Raw genomic sequence first — 9,603 nt, 5'->3', positions numbered from 1 at the left:
TCGTAATAGACGGCAAAGCATTTTCCCACTCTCTCCTTTTATTCTTGTAAAGATAATAAGGTCAGTGGGCATGTCATAATTATTGACCCTTTAAATGTAAGGCCAGTGACCATCATAGAACCTAAAGCTCTTGACCAGGGTCTCAGATCCTGGAAGTGTGTCAAAGCCAGACCTCTAGGATCTAAAAATCTTCCATTCCCTTCTCTACAGACTGATGTTCTAAAATGAAGAAATAAGGAAATTTGTACAGAAAAGATAAATGCCAATCCATATAAAATGTTTGTGAATTCTGGAATTCATATTGCATTAAATGAATATTTTAAAAGAGAATGAAACAAATGAAAGCAAAAAGAATTGAGTTATCTTATTAATAATATTTTTCTAACACAGAAATATTTCCAGGAAAATATGACTCTCTTTAAGAGAAGCTTATGGAGAAATGACTCCTTGCAATATCAGTCATAGAGGTTAAAAAAAGAAATTTGGATCCAGGTGACAATATGAGAAAAAAAAGGAGAAGCTCTGGGTATAAAGACAATGTTTATGAAATCATGTCAAAGAACAGAGAAAAATAAAGAGCAATGAGTACTTGTTCCTTTGTTCCCAATCGTTTGGTGTTTTTAATACTCTTTTAGGAAGAGTTTGCCATTATTAAACAATAGTTATTATTTCCAATATGATTATTTAAAGTCATTATTAAAGATGTCACTTGGACACGGTAAACACAATTGCTCTGCAGCTACCTTTGCATGTTATCATCTAGGATGGTATGTTGGATTTTATAAAAAATATAATGCTGCCTAACAGCTACCTGTGTCCCCTTCTTACTTTAAGGATAAAGAAATGCCCTTTAATTTCCTAAGCTTAAGTGAAGCCCACATCTATTGATTTCTTTGATTACTTAATTCAATAATCCTGTCAAAATTGACATGAGGTTTTCTGAAACCATTTTCTCCCAGGGAACTCAGGCTAGATCCACTTTTCAGAACTTCTACTATAATGAAGATCAGAAACTATTTCCTACCTTATTTGAAAATCTTACCCAGGGCAGTTTTCAAATTAAGTCACAACTAATGAAATAAATTTTTTTTTCCTTTAAAAAGCAGTGCATATACCTGTAGTCTAATTACAATACTTTTTATGATATCCATGTTTTTATAAAATTGCTATTAGTAGTTTACCAATCTTTCCACCAATTAGTTGTAATAACCTGCATTTAAAAGATGTGTCAACAATGTAAAAATAGTATCATTTAGCATAACTGAACATCTTAGTATTCTATCATTACATATTTGAACTTTACATTTTTTCTTACCATGTTCCAATTACTATTAAAATTTTATTATATTTCATAAATGAATAGAATAATTATATTGTCTTTAAATTAATCCTTAATACTTTCTGCCTTTATATTTCAAATTTTGATATATTTATATTCTATTTCTAGATAGACAAAAATTATTAATATTTATGGATAGTTAACATTATCAAATTTTAGTTTATATGTCTTAAAGTAGTGACATAATTTTATTTAATAATTTAATGTGATAAATTCTGTTGCTGGAAAAAAATGCTCTGGTTATTAGCTATTGATTTCATAAAGTGCTATTGGAGTTCATTTGTTTTTGCTCATTTAGATTTTACAACCACGTGCGAATGTGAGATTGGTCTAAATATTTCTTCTTGTCCCACTTTTGTGTTCTTTCTCTCTGCTTTGCTCCAGTCCCAAACAATGAAGTAAATTCTTCAATGTGTAAATTCTTCAATTCTATGCCCCTGTGTGGTTTTCCCCTTTGACTTGCTTCTTATGGAGCAGCTTTGTGATTTTCTCCACTTGGATTAGATAAGGTCAATGCACCAAGAATAATAGTAAATATCATAACACTAATGATAAATTCTGAAATTTCTTACTTGGGAGGTTTTAAAATAATCAATGAGTCGTTACTCTGTATCAGTACTCCCAGAAATGATGAATAAACTATTCAGAAGGTCCTTCCTTCCCTTCATTTCCCTATTTTCCTTTCTGCCTCTTCCCTAGCACTTACCTAGTATATACAAGGAATTGACAGACAAACCCCAGAGATGCACAGATAAAAATGTTTTTTATCTATAGAAATGATAGTATAATCAGGGCGGCATGGTGGCTCATGCCTGTAATCCCAGCACTTTGGGAGGCCGAGGCGGGGGCATCAGCTGAGATCAGGAGTTTGAGACAGCCTGGTCAACATGGTGAAACCCTGTCTCTATTGAAAATACAAAAATTAGCCACACATGGTGTCATATACCTGTAGTCCCAGTTCCTTGGCAGGCAGAGGCAGAGAATCACTTGGACCCTGGAGGTGGAGGTTGCAGTGAGCCAAGATCATGCCACTGCACCTCAGCCTGGGCAACAGAATGAGACTCCTTCCAAAAAAAAGAAGAAGAAGAAAGAAAGAAGGAAGGATGGAAGGAAGGAAGGAAAAAGGAAGGAGGGAGGGAGGGAGGAAGGGAAGGAAGGAAGGAAGAAGGGAGGGAGGGAGGGAAGGAAGGAAGGAAAGAAAGAAAGAAGGAGGGAGGGAGGGAAGGAAAAGGAAGGAAGGAGACAATCAATTAGAAGCTGAAACATCAATAATAGAGCATCATCCTATATTTAGTGACTTAACGAGAAAACTACGCTGAGAGAGAAAAATTAAGTCATTCCTCTCTTGTAAATGTTTATTTTTATAGAAGCTATAGAATGGAACGCTCAGAGCATGTTGCGTGGATTATTAAGAGGGAATCTTTGTAGAATTGTTTGTAAAAAATGAAATCATTACCTTAACTCTTACCTGGGCCATTCCAACAGTGAAGGCAAAGGGGCTAAGAAGACACAAAGTCCATTCCAAAAATGCAGGAAGATGTGTGTACGATGCCGTGATTCCCAGAATGCTCCGAAAGACAATAAGGAGAAATACAATCAAGCCCATGAGGAAAGCCTTCTTTATTCACACACTCATCAGGAAAGCTAAAGTTATCTAAGAAAAGAGAAAACTTCAGCTGGTATATAATTCTCTGAGAACCATCAATAGCACACAAAAAAGGAATTTTATATTATAAAAGTATATTTTATCAGTTTTCCACCTCTAGACACTGTCTCATGCAAATACTACAAAGAAAACAAAAGAGGTGAGATCAGAATTAGTGATAAATGATTGACAGCAGAGGGAGAGAAAGAAAGAAAGATTGATATGAAATTCACCAACTCACCAAAGACAGGCTATAGAGGAGAAAGAGGGTGAATACCAACACAAAACCAGTCAGGATGACAACTTGTGCAGATTTTACAATAAGAGCCATTACAGTGGCCATGATAAGGATTAAGGTAGCATACATCAAACCCCAGGAAAGCCTAGCAGAAAAACAAAGCAGTCAGAGTGTTGTTACTTCATCACTTCCTTGATTCATTTATTTAGCAAATGATTTGTGAAGCTCATAATTTATATCAAGAGTTAAGAAAATGCAATAGCTAACTTATCTTCTAACCTCAAGCTTACACAATACAGGAGAAAGTAGGCAATAAAAAGATAGAGAGGCAAAATAGATAGCTAAATTGCAAATAAATAAAGCTGTGTGATAAGATGGACATCACCGGGAGAGGTTTTCAAGGATAGCTTTTCTGGGAAGACATCTATGATGATTTGTCAGCTCTGGACAAGTTTCTTCAGTAAAGTTATTGTGTAAACCATACGGACAAAAAGTAGATAATGAAGCAGGGTTCAGCAAATTTTTTTTCTAAATAGCCACATTGTGAATATTTTCAGCTTTGCATCCCATACAGTTTCCATTGCCATTGTAGCATAAACACAGTCATAAACAATATGTGAGTGATGTGTGGCTGTGTTTCAATAAAATATATTTATGGACAAGAAAATTTGAATTGCATATAAATTTTCACATGCCACAAAATATTATTGTTCATTGAATTTTTTCCCAAGCATTTAAAAATGTAAAGATATCCAGCCAAACTAAGCTTCATAAGTGAAGGAGAAATAAAATCTACAGACAAGCAAATGCTGAGGGATTTTGTCACCACCAAGCCTGCCTTACAAAAGTTCCTGAAGGAAGCACTAAATATAGAAAGAAAAAACCAGTCCCATCCACTGCAGGAACATGCCAAAATATAATGACCAATAACACTATGAAGAAACTGCATCAACTAATGTGCAAAATAACCAGCTAGCATCATGATGACAGAATCAAATTCACACATAACAATATTAACCTTAAATATAAAGGGGCTAAGTGCCCCAATTAAAAGACACAGACACCAGTGTCCAATTTGCCAATTAGGATAAAGAGTCAAGACCCATCAGTATGCTGTATTCAAAAGACCCATTTCACGTGCGAAGACACACATAGGCTAAAAATAAAGGGATGGAGAAATATTTACCGACAAATAGAAAGCAAAAATAAAAGCAGAGGTTGCAATCCTAGTCTCTGATAAAACAGACTTTCAATCACAAAGATCAAAAGACACAAAGAAGGCAATACACAATGGTAAAGGGATCAAGGTAATAAGAAGAGATAACTATCCTAAATATATATGCACCCAATACATGAGCACCCAGATTCATAAAGCAAGTTCTTAGAGATCTACAAAGAGACTCAGACTCGCACACAATAATAGTGGGAGACTTTAACACCCCACTGTCAATATTAGACAGATAATGAGACAGAAGACTAACAAGGATACTCAGGACTTAAACTCAGCTTTGGAACAAGTAGACCTAATACACATCTACAAAACTCTCCACCCCAAATCAACAGAATATACATTCTTCTCAGCACCATATAGCACTTATTATAAAATTGACCACATAATTAGAAGTAAAACACTCCTCAGCAAATGCAAAAGAATGGAAATCATAACAAACAGTCTATCAGACCATAATGCAATCAGATTAGAACTCAGCATGAAGAAAATCACTCAAATCTGCACAACTACCTGGAAACTGAACTTGCTTCTGAGTGCCGGCTGGATAAACAATGAAATGAAAGCAGAAATAAAGATATTCTTCAAAACCAATCAGAGTGAAGACACAACTTACCAGAATCTCTGAGACACCTTTAAAGCAGTGTCGAGAGGGAAATTTATAGCAATAATTACCCACATGAAAAACAAGGAAATATCTAAAATCGACACTCTATCATCAAAATTGAAAGAGCTAGAGGAGCAAGATAAAAAAAAAAAAAAAAAAAAAAACTCAAAATCTAGCAAAAGACAAGAAATAACTAAGATCAGAGCAGAACTGAAGGAGATAGAGACATATAAAACCTTTCAAAAAATCAGTAAATCCAGGAGCTGGTTTTTTGAAAAGATCAACAAAATAGGCAGACCACTAGCCAGACTAATAAAAAAGAAAAGAGAGAAGAATCAAATACATGCAATAAAAAATGATAAAGGGGATATCACCGCTGATTCCGCAGAAATACAAACTACCATCAGAGATTACTACAAAGTAATCTCTGATGCACAAAAACCAGTAAAGTAAGCCCTATGCACATAAACCAGTAAACCTGGAAGAAATGGATAAATTCCTGGACACTTGTACTCTACCAAGACTAAACCGGGAAGAAGTTGAAACCCTAAACAGACCAACAACAAGGTCTGATGTTGAGGCAGCAATCAGCTTACCAACCAAAAAAAGTCCAGGTCCAGAGGGGTTCACAGCCAAATTCTACCAGGCATACAAGGAGGAGCTGGTTCCATTCATTCTGAAACTATGCCAAACAATACAAAAAGAGGGAATCCACCCTAACTCATTCTGTGAGACCCACATCATCCTGATACCAAAACCAGGCAGAGACTCAACAGGAAAAGAAAACTTCAGGCCAATATCCATGATGAACATCGACTCAAAAATCTTCAATAAAATACTGGCAAACCGAATGCAACAGCACATCAAAAAGCTTACTCATCACGATCAAGTAGGCTTCATCCCAGGGATTCAAGGCTGGTTCAACATACGCAAGCCTATAAACATAATCAATCATATAAACAGAACCAAAGACAAAAATCACATGACTATCTCAATAGATGCAGAGAAGGCCTTTGACAAAATTCAACAGCCCTTCATGCTAAAAACTCTCAATAAACTAGATATCAACGGAATGTATCATAAAATAATAATAGCTATTTATGACAAAACTACATCCAATATCATACTGAACAGGCAAAAGCTGGAAGAATTCCCTTTGAAATCTGGCACTAGACAAGGAGGCCCTCTCTCACCACTCCTATTCAATATAGTATTGGAAGTTCTAGCCAGAGCAATCAGGCAAGAAAAAAAAAATAAAGGGTATTCAATTAGGAAAGGAGGAAGTCAAATAGTCTCTATTTGCAGACAACATGGTTGTATATTTAGAAGGCCCACTGTCTCAGCCCAAAATCTCCTGAAACTGATAAGCAACTTCAGCAAAGTCTCAGGGTACAAAATCAATGTGCAGAAATCACAACCATTCCTATATACCAAGAACAGACTTAAAGAGAGCCAAATTAAGAATGAACTAGGGAGGCTGAGGTGGGAGGATCACTTGAGCCCAGGAGTTTGAGGCTGCAGTGAATTATAATCATGTCTGCGAAAAGCTACTGTTCTCCAGCCTGGGCAACAGAGTAAAACTTTGTCTCTAAAGAAAAAAAAAGTTAAAAATAAAATCAATGATAGAATCTAAACTCTTATTATGACTACATATCCATGTTTCTATCTCCCCCAGTACCAATGTCCCTGGAGAAAAGTGCTGTGTTCTACTTGTTTTCTGATCCCCAGTACTGAGTACAATGGTTTGAATACGGAAGTTGTTCAGTATATTTTGCCTCATTAATGAAGTGAATAAATGATGGAATAGAATAATCCATTAAATCGCCATCTATCAAAATTCAAATTTAATGCAGTTAGATTCCTTTAACTTTACATTTATGTCTATGATAGCAGCATGAATGGCAGCTTGAAAAGCTACAAAGCCTTTCTCCCAGAATACTGCACCTTCACACTTCATTTTTCATTCACTGCTTGACAATGAGCTTTAGAAGAATAACACACCCTTTATTATGGAATAATACAATCTTGGCTAAAGGAAAAAAACAAAATTTCAAATGTTTCAAAATGCAAAGTCCATGATAACATAGTGGATGGTAAGTCTTCTCAGTTGAGATTTGCAGAGTATACCCAAAGAGAATATAGCAGAATTACTTTACGAATTTTTTTTTTTTTTCTGAGAAGCAGTCTCACTCCATCACCAGGCACCAGGCTAGAGTGCAGTGGCACGATCTCGGCTCACTGCAACCTCTGCCTTCCAGGTTCAAGCAATTCTCCTGCCTCAGCTTCCCGAGTAGCTGGGACTACAGGTGCGCACCACCACGCCCAGCTAATTTTTGTATTTTTTAGTAGAGACGGGGTTTCACCATGTTGGCCAGGATGGTTTCAATCTCTTGACCTCATGATACGCCTGCCTTGGCCTCCCAAAATGCTGGGATTATAGGTGTGAGCTGCCACGCCCCGCATCAAATGTTTTTAAGTCCGGTTCTCATGGAGTTTTCATTATATTTTATAATTCTTTCCATTAGTCAAGAATTCTCTTCTTGAGCTTGGTTGGCTCTTCTGTTGCTTATGTCAAGAAAGCACTAAACTTTAAGAAAATGGGAGCAAAAGAGTAAGATCATTTTGTTCAGGTGTTTTTTAGGAGTAACTTAGAAATAATAGTAAATATATTTTTTTAATAAAACAATGTACTTAAGTACATAAGTTTCATTTAATATGAATATCCTTTATGTTAAGAAATTAAAGGTATATGTTGTGGTTTTATATGTTTGTGTAGTTTCACCTCTGCAATCAGGTATGTCCCCTGTGGCTGCTCTTATGATAGCAACAAAAAAATATATTTTTTCTTCTATAAAAGTTACCTGAATGGTCTCTGTGCTCTTTCATCATGGAGATTCTATGTCCCCAAGAAAACTTCAAATGATATGAGAAGGTATCATCAGTTTACATGACCATTATTTCTTTCAACCTGACATTGTCTGTGTCTATAGTGACATTGTGTAGAAGTGCTACAATTTGTCTTCTGATTGTTTCTTAAATTTTGGATTCTCTGCCTGATTTTTACTTTGGCCCTGAACTTCTATACCTATGCCTTCATGAGATTCAAATGGGCTCAGAAGTTAAGAATTGTTATCTCTGCTCTATAAAGATGTGTCTTTATTTTTCAAGTATTTCTGCATTTGAATTCTTTAAAAATGCCTCTAGTAAGACATAAAGCAATAATACATATTTTAATTTAGAAAAATAAATTTTAATTGATAAAACAGCAAAGCCCGGAATTTGAAAAAAAAAAATCTAGCTTGTTAATTTGAATACACATATGCACAGTATTAAATAATGAAAATAAAGTGTTTATGTTGCCTGAGAAAGTACTTTTTCATCCTCTAAATATGAGAACACATAGACTCCGAATCATACCAACAAGGTCTGTCTCCTCATCCTCCATTTTTTGAAACAGTTCTTGCAGAGAGGAGCCTATGTTTGCTGACCCACGCTCATGCATCTCTTGCTCATTTTGACCTGTTTCCTTTAAAAAGACAGAAAAAGAGGAAGTAAATGTGAAGGTCTGAAGTAGAAAACATTGTGCAATCAAACATAAAAGAAACATTGTAACAGCTGTGTCCAGTTGCATGCCTGGAGAAGAAGCCAAAAGGCTAAAATAAAACATGAGGCAATGTTTAAACTCAATATTGAAAGAAATAAGAATTAAAACAACTATCAGATATCATTTCTCCATCACTGGACTGAGAAAAATCAGAAGAGTGAATAGTGTCAATTGTTGCTAGCTCCTCAACTGTGGGTGTTGTTAAATTGTCTAATGGGGAGAAAGGAACTTTCTGCCCTGCTGTTGGGGGTACAAACTTACCCAGTTACATGTGTGATTCATTACTCATTCATTACTACTTAGAAATATCCTACCATCAGTCAATTCTGCTCCTGTGTATGCAGCCCAAGGAAATTCTCACATGAGTTCATGAGAGGAGCAGTTCAAGGATGTTCTTCATAAGGTAGATTATTGTGGCATGGTGCTATAAAGCAAATTTTTATGGATACAGTCCAAAGTTGCTATGTAGGATTCAGGCACATTGGATTGGCATACACCCATCCACGTGAGGAGATCTTAAAAATATAGCTCCACTTCAAAGGAAGAAAGAAAGAAAAAGAAAGGTTGAGCATTAGGTCACAATATCATTGATATCAATTCACATGTGATACACATTTTCCAAAAATATCCAAGAACTAAAGGATCACCATTTCTAACGCAATAAAAAGGTTATCTTTGGAAGTGGGAAATAAGAATGGAGTTTGGGTGAAAAGTGGGAATTGGAAATTAATGAAAATAAGTAATCAAAACAAGATGGGAGCTTTGTTTGAATCAATTATTTTGTGTGCCACAAACTTAAGAGATTGTTTAACTTTTACCCAGGAAGTCATGTCTAGCCACCAAAAAATAACTACAGGCTGCGCACAGTGGCTTATGCCTGTAATCTCAGCACTTTGGGAGGCTGAGCCAGGAGGATCGCTTGAAGCCAGGAGTTAGAGACTG

General features: G+C 35.8%; 1 pseudogene; it reads right to left on the bottom strand.

The window, feature by feature from the left end:
* Positions 1 to 1,177: 1,177 nt before the first annotated feature.
* LOC116525434 lies at positions 1,178 to 8,006 on the bottom strand (annotated as a pseudogene).
* Positions 8,007 to 9,603: the final 1,597 nt, after the last annotated feature.

The sequence above is a fragment of the Sapajus apella genome, unplaced genomic scaffold, assembly GCF_009761245.1.
Source record: "Sapajus apella isolate SASKATOON/1434 unplaced genomic scaffold, GSC_monkey_1.0 scaffold48, whole genome shotgun sequence".
Lineage (NCBI taxonomy): Eukaryota > Metazoa > Chordata > Mammalia > Primates > Cebidae > Sapajus > Sapajus apella.
Note: the sequence above shows the minus strand (reverse complement) of the source record. Positions and strands in the feature narration are given on the sequence as shown.